Source organism: Dasypus novemcinctus, chromosome 7, assembly GCF_030445035.2.
Source record: "Dasypus novemcinctus isolate mDasNov1 chromosome 7, mDasNov1.1.hap2, whole genome shotgun sequence".
Lineage (NCBI taxonomy): Eukaryota > Metazoa > Chordata > Mammalia > Cingulata > Dasypodidae > Dasypus > Dasypus novemcinctus.
In genome coordinates, this window is record NC_080679.1 from 32,859,022 (window position 1) to 32,871,569 (window position 12,548).

The following is a 12,548-nucleotide window of genomic DNA, read 5'->3' on the forward strand; positions in this document are numbered from 1 at the left end:
CAGTACAATCTCTAATTAGTGACAATGCTACAAAATGTTCTCTCTGTTCTTATCAAAAGGGTAATAAGTAGTTACTGTAGCCAATTAGTTTCAGAAATGGCACCCCTTCTTTTTTGTAATCTAGAAATTGTGAAGGGATGAAGGGCTTCTCAACAATAAAAATGAGGAATAACGTAGGCTTTAATTTTTATTACAAATGGCAGCATTTTAACGTAACTTGCCCCTAGATCAGTTTTTGCCAAATTTTAAAGTTAAAACTTTTAACTATTAAAAATGCAGAAGTATGTGTTCCAGTTTCCAGAGATTTTTATTTAGCCAGTGTGGTGTGAGCCCCAGGATTCTGTATTTTCAATACATACCAAATCACTTGGGGCAAATATCTGTGAGCAATCCTTTGAGAGATACTTATCTGTCCATATCACCTATTAGTCTCCCTACTATTATATAATCAGAAGTATATTTTAAAAGGTGTTGTCATGCCATTTAAGAATACTTTAGGGGGGTGAGAGTGGATTATATGGGAAACATGTTTCTTGTTTTTTATATTTTTTAATGTAACATTCCTTGTGATCTATTAACTTAAATTTAAAAAAAAGGAATACTTTAGTTTCTTCCCTGTAAGGGTTTTTTTTTTCTCAAAAAAATATTAAGTAGGAAAATTCATAGTTGAGTAACTTAACCACATATTTAGTAAGTTTGGGTGACAAAGGTAGTCAACGTAGAGAAACATCCTATAAATCGTGATTTTTTTTTCATTTACTAAACCAAAATAGCAGCTATAACATACACTATAAAATAAAAGGAATATTTAATGATAGTTTGCACATTAACTGAGTTAATAATAAATATTATACTATTAATTTTTATTTACTTGAGGGTTTCAACGACGTACTTATGAATTTATTTCACTTTTTACAGTTAATGTGCCTTTTGAGAGGCACATTATAAAGTGCTTAGTACTCCAAGTGAACATTCAAGCTCTGTCTAATATTTTATCACTGACGCCTGGTACCACCTTCAAACTGAATTTCCTGCTCAGGTCCTACCCATGTCAATGCCTTTTACACATGTCTAACCTTCCCTACTCCCAGATCTTGCTGGAATATAGTTTACGGCTTGAGACAGTCTGAATATGGCTTCTCTCCCTACCCTCCACCCCAAGTCTGTCATGTCCTAATTCAACGAACCTATGAATATTACCTTATACTGCAAAAAGGACTTTGCAGATGGGGTCAAATTAAAGATTCTGAGCTAGGGTAATTACCCAGTGTGCTGATTTGAGTCCTTTGTGGACACCAGAAAATCCTGTTCTTAAAGCAATCCTATCCTTGTGCCTATAAACCCAGTGTAGATGCGACCTTTTGATTAGATTCTAGGAGCTTTTGATCAGATCATTTTTTATTAGATCACTCCAGTTAAGTACATTTGATTAGATTATGGAATCCTAAGTGGGTCTTATCCTCTTACTGGAGTCCGTTATAAATGGAGGACTAAAAAGCTGCAGACATAGAAAGAAAGCTGCAGAGATGGAGAGAAGGAACTCAGGAGCTCAGAGAGGAACCCAGGAGAGAAGCCATAGACAGAGCAGCCCAATGCTGAAGCAAAGGTCGAGAGCAGAGGAGAGAGATGAGTGAACTACTGGCATTGTGCCCTGCCATGTATTGATCACCCACAGCTGAGTATAGAGAGTAAGCATCTTTAGATGAATGCCACCATGTGCCTGATTGCCCATAGCTGTAACTTGGTAAGACACCATCTCTTGATGATGCTTTCATTTGGACACTTTTACAGCCTCAGAACTGTAAGCTTTTAACGTAATGAATTTTCATTATAAAAGCCAACCCATTTCTGGTATATTGCATCAGCAGCATTTAGCAAATGAAGACACCCGGATAATCCAGGTGGTCCATAAATGTCATCACAAGTGTACTTGTAAGAGGGAAACAGGGAGATTTGACTACAGTAAAGGATAAGGCGATGTGACCTTGGAAGAGGGATTAAAGTGATGTAGCTACAAGCCAGAGAATGTCAAGGTAGCCTCTTGATGCTGGACAAGGCAAGGCTCCCATGGATATTCCAGAGGGAACAATCCTGGCTGAAACCTTGATTTTAGTTGCCTAAAACTGATTTTAGACTTCTGATCTCTAGAACTGTAGGAGAATAAACTTGCATTGTTTTAAGTCACTAAATTAGTGGTAATTTGGTACAGAAGCAATAGGAAACTAGTTCAGCACTCTCGTAGTGACAAAAGCCTAGCTCAAATTATCTTAGAAAAAAGAAGGGAATGTAGGAATCAGCTTGCAGAACTGAAAATTCCAAGGAGTTCCCAGCTTCATTCAAAGATTGACTCTGAGGTTTAAGCAACATCACCAAAACTCAGTTCCTCTAGGTTGCTTTATCCTGCTTTCTTCTCAGGCTGGATTTCTTTACCCACAGAAGATGATTGGCCCTGGTAAGGCAAAGCTGAGTATACTTAGAACTTGTGTACAGATAAAAGAGCTCCACTGCCTCTCAGCCAGCATCTGTATTAGGGAAAGGAATCTGTCTGGCCCTGCTTAGGTCAAATGCCTATCTTTGGACAGTTCTCTTTTCTCTCTCTCACACCATCTGTTCAAGCATGTCTTGAAGTCAATACTATCAAAGCAATTGAAGTGATATTTTAAAGATACAAACATTGTCCTTACTTTCCTATTTAAAACCTTTCAATGGTTTCACATACCTCATAGGACAAAGCAGAAATTTCTGAAAATGGCCAATAAATCCTATATAATCGGGCCCCTGTCTACCTTGCTAGTTCATCTGTTACCACTTTCTCATGCACTAATTATGCCCTGCCTGTTCTCTGAAAGCACTAATCTCATTCCCTTCTCAGGCTCTCCCAACCAGAGTTGTGTGTCTCAGTCTCCCCAACCCCCCAGGCCTCTTTGCCTTCATAATCTTATTTATTCATGTCCTTCCTTCTGTTTACAGACCTAATGCTACTTATCTACTATGCCAGGGCAACTGCTATATTGTCTCAGCATTCTGTACAATTGGCCATGCCACCCATCAAAATTTTAATTAATTATATAGGGTGTGATTATTTATCTACTGCCTATCACCCCAACTAGACCGTAAGCTCCATGAGGTAAGAGAGTATGTATTTTATTTCATTTTTTCATCATAACACCAGCTCTTAGCAGTGTCAGCATAAAATAGTTTCTCAACAAATATTTTTTAAATAAACCCATGAATATGTTTGTATCCTTTCATATTTCCCATGAGTATAATTAATTGACTGCTTACTTAGTATGTTAGAACCTGTTTTAAATATGATGTCTTTTCATCCCAATCTTGAATATGTGGATGTTATTATTCAGTTTACAAATGAGTCACATGTAAATAATTTACCCATGGTTACATGGCCTTTACAGAGTAAGGATTTCAACCTATGTTTATTTGATCCCCAACCTGTGCTATTATCACTAAGCCATATTTTTCACCTTAAAAAATGATTAAATATACCTATCCAGTTATATTCCAGGTGAAATTCATACCTCCATATAAGGTAAAAATGTAAACAGCATAGATGGTCTTGTCCTACAATGAAAGAAAAGATTTTTTTTTTCTACCTTTCTGCCTTTAGACAGAAACTTCATTTCAAAATTTGGGAGCTAATCCCCTTACTTTTATACATGCAGCACAGTAGCAAGATCGATTGTTTTAAGCTTGCCTCTATTTTAATGAAAGCAGGTTCGGTATTCTTTGTAAAGGTTGAAATGATAAGCACATTATTATCTCTCCAAATTTTTAACAGACAGGTACAATTCAGATGAGATAAAGAAAATCTATTTTACAGCTTCCAGAGAAAACACAGAGGAAGATAAAAGTTGCCTAGTAAATATATTGCTAAAGTTTCTTTGGCTTGGTTTATAATGGCCTTTTGAACTATAAGCCATTGACTAGGGTTTCTAGTCCTTCACCTGTGACTTTCACTCTGGGAGGTTAGAGGACTGTTGAATTCTTGGTACTGATCGGAAACTTCTTTTCTCTTAAGAATTTCAAAGAAGTATCAACCTTGGCCTTTTTGTTCTGTGTGGAGATACTTCCCTTGGTTTTAACTAGAGAAAATGATCAGCCATCCTTCAATTTTATCATCTAGTCATTTGGAAAGAATAAGAACAAGCAATTATTATGGTTTTCTGTTGATTATTGCTTTTCTCCAATGGATACTGTTTACCTGATCCTAAACTGCTCTGACCTGGGCACATGAGTGAAGGCTTGAGACGGCAGTAGGCAGAAGAAAAGGGAGGATCTTGGGTAAAGGTAAAAAAGCACTCCTTCTTTCTAACTGCATCCTGTTGAGTTTAGGCCACTTTGAGATAGGAAGGGGAAGAGACCAGAGAGAGATACTATCAAACCTGAAAAAAACTTCACGCAATTTGGTGGAATATATGAAAAAAAAGTCAATGGAATATCATGAAGTGTGCAGTGTCAAAGGGTTATTGATATCTATGTCTACGCCATCAAGGAGGAGAATGAAATGTATTTGAGGTCCTTAGATAGAAACTATTAAAACAAAGAATTCAAGGAATTGTTTTTATTTTCTAAAAGATGAAGATATGAATAGAGAGTCAGAGATTGTGCAGTATGATTTTGAACATACTCTAGTTTATTTACAAGTTGTCTTTATAATATAGCTTTTCGACTTTTTCTCTTCAAGACTTCCTCTGATGTTCATATTTATCCCATAATCAAATGTTTATAAGAATTGTGGGATAGAATATGAAACACAATTGTAAATAATCTTAAAATGGCTGAATGTTTATAAAAATCCTGACATTTTAATATTTTCTAACTCATTATATAGGTATTTATTATATAGAATTTGACCTTACATAATTCTACTTTAATCAACCTGATTAAACTGCCTTACTTACTCCTTACTTCTTTATAAATTAGGTGGATGTTATTTATGCATTTATAAATACAGATTCAGTGATATGAGCCCTATGTTAAAGTTCCATTATTACTGAATTTTGTGCAGTGAGAAAAACCCTTTCTCGGCATTATAAATGAATCAGAAAGAATGAGCTCTTCTTATTAGTCCAAAATCAATATAATAAATAAACTGTCACTTTGTTTTTCCCACATAGAAATTCACATTATGCAATTTTTAAGGGGAAGAGAGTCTCTGTATCATAAGAAGAGAAAATATGGTTTTCATTTTAATCTATCTTTCAGACATGGAAAGAATAACAATTGTGAAAAGACCACAAATTTTAGGAGTTACCTATTATTTTACTTTCCTAGGCAGCTCTAGCAAGTACCATGAAATGGTTCAGCTTAAACCATGAGAATTTATTTACTTGTGGTTAGAGCTCCAGAAAATTTGCAAATCAAGGCATCATCAAGGCAACACTTTCTTTTCAAAGACTGGCTGATGGTGATCCTTGGCTCTTCTGCCACATGGCAAGGCACAAGGAGGTATCTGATAATCTCTCCCTTCTCTTCTAGGGTTTGTTGATTTCAGCATCTTGATTCCATGACTTTCTCACTCTGTATTCATTCTTTTTATAAAAGGCTCCAGCAATACGATTAAGACCTATCCAGAATGAGGTGGGTCACACCCAACTGAAATAGCCTCACCAAAAGGTCCTACTTAAAAATAGGTTTACACTTACAGGAATAGATTGGCTTTAAGAACATATTTTCTCTGGGGGTACACACAACTTCAAACCACCACACCTATAATACTTAAAAATGTATTTGTGAAGAGGGGCAATCCTATCTACAAGTGAAAATACTCTATTCAGTTTCTGTTCTTGCAAGAAAAATCAAATCTTAATTTATATTGTTAAAAATGAACTTGGGATATGTGCTTCCCAGCCCAGATTGAATAAGAGGGATTAGATTTACCCTCCCACATGAAACAACCAATAAAAGGGCAAAATTTGTGAAATAGCAGTTTGCAAGAGATAGACATCAGATAATTAATGAGATTGATACCCTGAGACAAAGGGAACAAATGAAATGAGTCATGCAATTGCATTGGCTAACTGCCTTGAGAGAGTGTCCAGGCACTGGATCAATGAGGAGGAGCCCCAAGGACTCCCTGAGTTGAGGACCCATATCTGAGAGTCCAGAGATATTTAGGCAGTTATAATTATCTAGAAGCGTATCTGAGAGAGCATAAAGGAAAATACACCACACTATAAGAAATATCAATAGTAAAGGAAGTGCTTCAGGCAGAAGTAAAGTAGAAGATGAAAATGTGGATCTGTACATGGAATAAAGTGCACTGGAAATGGTAACTACATGGATAAATATATAGGATTTTCTCATTATAAGCTAATTCTCTTCAACAGATAATCAAACTTTTAAACTAAAATATAAACAATGTAGTGTGGGATATATAACATATGGAAAAGTAAAATGTATGACAACAATAGCTCAAAGGTTGGGAATGAAGAAAAAATACCCCCATTATAAGGTTCTTAAAATATACATGAAGTGGTAGAATGTAATTTGAAGGTAGGCTCAATAAATTAAATATGTATACTCAGACTTTTACTTCAGAAAGATGGAGTAGATATACTAACCCCTATTCTTCTTGTTAAGTACAACTACAAACTCTAGATATTATATATAAAACAAATGTAAGACCTTGAAAGGTACAGAGAAGGCAGACAGACTTGTGTCCTTGTGATCCAAGGAACAATAAGTGGTAGAGTCCCTGGATTTTCTTTTTGCCTCATATATCTGGGATATATGATATCCCAGATAAAACATAATAATACTTCCAAACAACAAAATCCTATTCTATCTATTGAAAGCACCAGGAAAAGGACAACCTAGCAAGATAGAAAACTTTTTGACAGTAATCACTCCACTGCAGTCAAACATCACAAAAAAAAATAAACAAAACTCTGTAGCCCAACCAGCAGAGGCTGAATAGGGAAATAGACTTCTACCTTTGATAGGTTGAAAAGAGGTGCCCCATCAGGTTCCCCTACCTGGTGATGTCAGAGAAGCCTGAATCTGAATCAGGAATTCCATACTCATCTGGCAGTAAAGAGCCCCCACCCCCCAATGTCAGTGTAGATCATGTTTGAAACCTGGATTTCTACTTCCTGACCTAGAAGAAATTAGAAGCCCTTCCCTCCCATCCCCCACCCAGCCACTGGTGTGGCATCAGAGGAAAGCAACTGGAAAGTTGGGATTTTCATCAGTTTCCACTATTTCATGAGTCTCACCACTCCCCTCACTGTGTCAGTGGAGATCATATGGGGAGCAGTAAGAAGGCATTCCTGCCTCTTCCAGTCAAGGAGTTATTAGTTGATGTCTAATGTGACACTAGAACACCTACCCCTGCTGAGCAATAATAAGGAATGCTCCTCCTAAGATTTTTGTGGAGGCTGAGTGGGGAACCTAGACTTTTACTTCCACCTGGCAATAAGGAGCCAATGCCCCTCCCTGCTCCTGCCAGAAAAAGCTAGCTAGAACAGAACACTTAAATAAGATTCAGAGCCACATAACCTAATACTCAAAATGGCTAGGTTTCATTGAAAATCACCTGCTATACCAAGAACCAGGAAGATGTCAAACTCAATGAATAAAGATAATCAGTTAATGCCAATGCAAAGAAGACAAAGATGTTACAATTATCTGATAGAAATAATTCTAGCAGTAATCACACATTAAAAAAAATTGCTTCAATGAGCAATCACTAAATGTTGGAAACATGAAAATATTTAGTCAGAAAAGAAATAGAAAATATAAAAAAGAACCAAATTAAAATTTTGGAGCTGAAAAGTACAATAACCAGTGTAAAAATCTCAATGGATGGGTTCAACGCCAGAATGCAGGTGATGGAGAAAGGATTCAATGAACTAGAAGATAGAAAAATAGAAACTACCTAATCTGAATAACAGAGAAAAAGCAGACTGAATGTTTACCACCTATACTGGGAACAAGGCAAAAATGCCCACTGTTACCACTCTTATTCACCAGTATTGGAGATTTTAGCCAATACAAGGCAATACAAGGCAAAAAAAATTGAAATAAAAGGCACATAGGTAGGAAAGGAAGTAAGAAACTTTTCCTATTTGTAAATAATACAATTTCTTACCTAAAAAATTCACAAGGAATCTATTAACTACTCCTATAATAAATAAGTGATTTCAGAATGGTCATAAGATGCAAGTTAAAGATTCAATTTTATTTAAAAATCAAATTGCACTTATGTATTAACAATGACTATGTAGACACTGAAATTACAATTATAATTCCATTCACAATAACTAAAAAAAGAGGAATAATTTAGTTTAAATCTAACAAAATTTATACAGGGCTTGTATGCTGAAAAATACAAAATGCTAATGAATGAAATCAATGTTTTAAATATATGTAGGGACATGCCATGTTCATGGGTTTGGAAGATTCAAAATAGTAAAGATGTTGATTCTCCCAAATTGATAAAAAGATTTAATGCAATTTCTATCAAAACACCAGCAATATATCTTAAGAGGTAGGCAAGATTATTATAAAAATCTATGGAAAGACAAAGGAACTAGAATAGCTAAAACAACTTTGAAAAAAAGAATGAAATGGAAAGAGCTTACCTGACTTCAACACTTATTACAAATCTATAGTAATCAAGATTGTGTGGTATTGGCAGAGAGAAAGACACATAGATCAATAAACTAGAAAAAGGAAACCAGAAATAGACCCACATACATATGCCTTATTTTTTTAATTTTTAATTTTTATCGAAGTATATCATTCATACATGAACACACATAAAGATTGTGAACTTACAAAATAAACATACATAACATCACACAGGGGTCTCATACATCACCCCTCCACCAACTCTTTGCATTATTGTGAAACATTTGTTACAAACTGTGGAAGAGCATTGTCAAAATATTACTACCAACTATAGTCCTTACCTTACCTTTGGTGTATTTTTCCCCCAACCCATACTATTTTTTTTAAATATTGATTTTTGATAAAGGTGCAAAAGCAACTCAAAGGAGGAACAATAGCTTTTGAACACATGATGCTGGGGCAAGTGGACATCCATAAATGAAAAAATGAACCTTGACTAAAGTCTCACATTTCTTATACAAAAATTAATTGAAAAGAGAACTTAGAATCCAATGTAAAATGCAAAGCTTTAAAACATGAGGACTTTTTAGATTTGACACCGAAATCACAGTGCATAAAATGAAAAAAATGATAAATTGGACTTCATCAAAATTAAAATTGTTTACTTTGTGAAATTTCCAGTTAAGAGGATGAAAAATCCAAGAAACAGATTTAGTGAAATCATTTACAAACCACATATATCTAGAATATATGAAGAACTCTGAAAATCAACAGAAAAAATATCCAATTAAAATTGGCAAAAGACATAAAAAGACATTTCAGAGAAGATAATATATAAGCACATGAAAAGATATTCAGCGTCATTAGTCATTTCAGGGAAAATCAAAATAAAACCACCAAAAGATATCACTACAAAACTACCAGAATGGCTAAGATAAAAATTAGTTACAACACCAAATACTGGTTGGGATGCAGAGAAACTGGATTATTCATACCTTGCTGGTGGGAATGTAAAATGTTGTAACCACTTTGGGAAACATTTTGCCATTTTCTAAAAGACTTAAAATGCTTCTACCATATTACATAGCAATTGTATTCCTGGGCATCTATCCCAGAGAAATGAAAATTTATATTCACACAAAAATCTGTAGATGACTGTGTTTTGCAGTATTATTTGTAACATTCCAAAACTGGAAACAAACCCCACATGTCCTTAATGGGTGGACGCTTTTAAAAACTGTGTACTAAAAACTGTGAAACACTACTAACAATAAAAACAATCTATTAACACATGAAACAACTTAGATGAATTGCCAGAGATTTATTCTGAGTGAAGAAGTCAATTGTAATATTACTTACTGTATGATTCCATTTGTATATTCATGAAATGACAAATTATAGTAATAGAGAACAGATTAATTAGCAGTTGTGAGGGCATAAGGAGAATGTAGGGAAGGGTGAGAAGTGAGTATGCTTGTAAAAGAGCAACAGAAGGGATTCTTGTTGTGGTGAAAATATTATATATCTTGACTGTATCAGAGTCAATATCCTAGATATAATATTGTAGCATAGTTTTGCAAGATGTTACCATTAGGAAAAGCTGGGTAAAGGGTAGATGGGATCTTTCTGAGTTATTATTTACTTCTACAGATGAATCTACACTTAACTGAAAATAAAATGTTTAAAGATATAAAAACTACAAATATGAAAGATACTACTAAAATAACAATTCAAAACTTTATAGCTCATAAACCAACAAAAATTATACAATAAATTCATGTAAAACTTCACTTAATCCAAAATGTGGCAGAAAAAAAATGATGAAAAAAAAGAAAAAACAACAGATTCGACGAATAGTGAACAAATAGCAAATAAGTAGTAGGATGATTGTTTCAATTTAACCATATCAATTATAACATTAAATGTAGGCTTATAAGGCTTTCTCTCTGCTCCTGTGGCTTTCTCTCACATGAGTTCCATTGATTACAATGTCCAACTTCTGGGACCTTTTCACTCAGCTTTTGGGGTTTTTTCCTTGTCTGTTAGGCTCCCTCTCCCTGTAGTCATCCTGTTTATAAAGGACTCCAGTTAGAGTATTAACATCCACGATGGGTCACTTCCTATTGAAGTCATCTAATGAAAAGGCCTTAACTCAAGTGAGCTAATAAAAAAATCCCACTAATAAAGCATAGGAAAAATTCAATTGATGTGACTAATGGACTGTGGTCAACAGCAATACTGTAAAATTCTTGCATCAATGCCAAAGATGTACTGTGTTGATAAAGGGGGGGTATGGAAAAAATGTGCCAAATGTATACTTTGGACCATGGTTGGTGGTAATAGCCTTGGTGGTATTATCTCATAATCTGTGAAAAATGTTCCACCACTGTGTGGTGTGTTGTTGAAGGGGCATTGTACGGGAATTCTATACATATGCATGATTGCTTTGTAAGTTCACAACTTCTGTAATAAAACTACATTAAAAAAAACAGATTTCGAAATACACTGCTGCCAACCCTGGCCCCTTATGGGGAGAGGCAAAGGGTTCAAAGGTGACTTTTGCTTTATATATTACTGGTTTGGGGATAACAAAATAAAATCAAATATGAAGATTAAAAAAAGTCCTACCAACAGTAGGTTCATACCCACAGGAATGGATTAGTTTAAAAACATAATTTTCTGGGGTCCACAAAAGCCTAAATTACCACAGTGAGTGACAGAAAGCAGATCAATGGTTTTCTGTGGGGCTGAGACAAGAGAGAAGGATTATGTAAAGGCTTGAGGAATCTTTTAGAGCTAATAAATATATTCATTTTTTGATTTTGGATATGTTTCATGGATGCATACATATGTCAAAACTTACCAAATTTTACACTTTAAATATCATATCATATGACTTTTATGCCTCAATAAAACACTAAAATCACAAACACACACACACATACACACATACTCCAGTTTCCTCTCTTCAACAATGCTGGAAGAGATTATTCAATTAGGCAGTTATAAAGACAGTGAAATAAATTTTTGTAGAGTCTAAGTCTTCCATGAGAGGAAAACTTTACACAGTTTAGCAGTGGCTGCTCCATAAGGCCCAAGGATATAGAAGAAAGAATATATGAATTAGGGTATTTTGCTTCATTGTTGTGCAACTAGTAAGCAAACAGATACAGGCAATTCCCTCTTGAAGCATAGATTAGAGAAGGTGATTCTCACAGATATTTTATAAATTATTCCCTCTTCACTTTACAATAATTTATTCAATGCCATCACAACCCACCTTACCAATACTTTTGCCATAGCAACCCATATCCCATAAGAAGTTGTTAAAGCCAGTAACTAATGGGAAGATAAAAGGAATTTTTAAAAAATCTTTTGGGGAGTTTGTATCTCATGAAAATTGTAAACAATTAAGTTTCAGATGCTTCAGATCACTTTTTAAAAATCTAGAATAACATTTGAACTCTTTATGTCCTTTCTTATGCAAGATCTAGTATCCCATCCCTAAAGATATATTACATAGTTTATAGCATAAAAGAGAACAGACATGGTAAACTTTAAGAGTCATGGCCCCAAAAATTCTTTGGCATTATACTAACAACATAACATATACATAAGATTAACTGTGTTGGTTAAGATTAGTTGGTCACTAATTTAATCTCACATCTCCTCACTAAACACCACTACAATTTGCTAAATATTCTTTCAACTTTTTCCCTACATCTGAAAATTTGACTAACATCAGACTATAGCAGAAGCCTGTAAGAAACTTGTATTTTATTTCTATTCCTTTCAATTTCTCTTTTGATTTTTTAAAATTGTTATTTTATGACAGGTAGCATTTGTTCTTTTGCTTCATGTAGCTCTCTTATGGATTGAAAACACAATTTTTGGTGTATTACTGGAGCAAATCATTGACTTGGCGATGGCATGGTTTCCTCCTTACCTTGGAAGGT

At 34.7% G+C, this 12,548-nt stretch overlaps 1 protein-coding gene across 9 annotated transcripts in view; it reads left to right on the top strand.

Annotated features, from left to right (window-relative positions):
• Positions 1–12,548, top strand: part of ERBB4 (erb-b2 receptor tyrosine kinase 4) — a 1,195,692-nt gene that overhangs the window by 884,116 nt on the left and 299,028 nt on the right. The gene's annotated exons all lie outside the window — the stretch shown is intronic.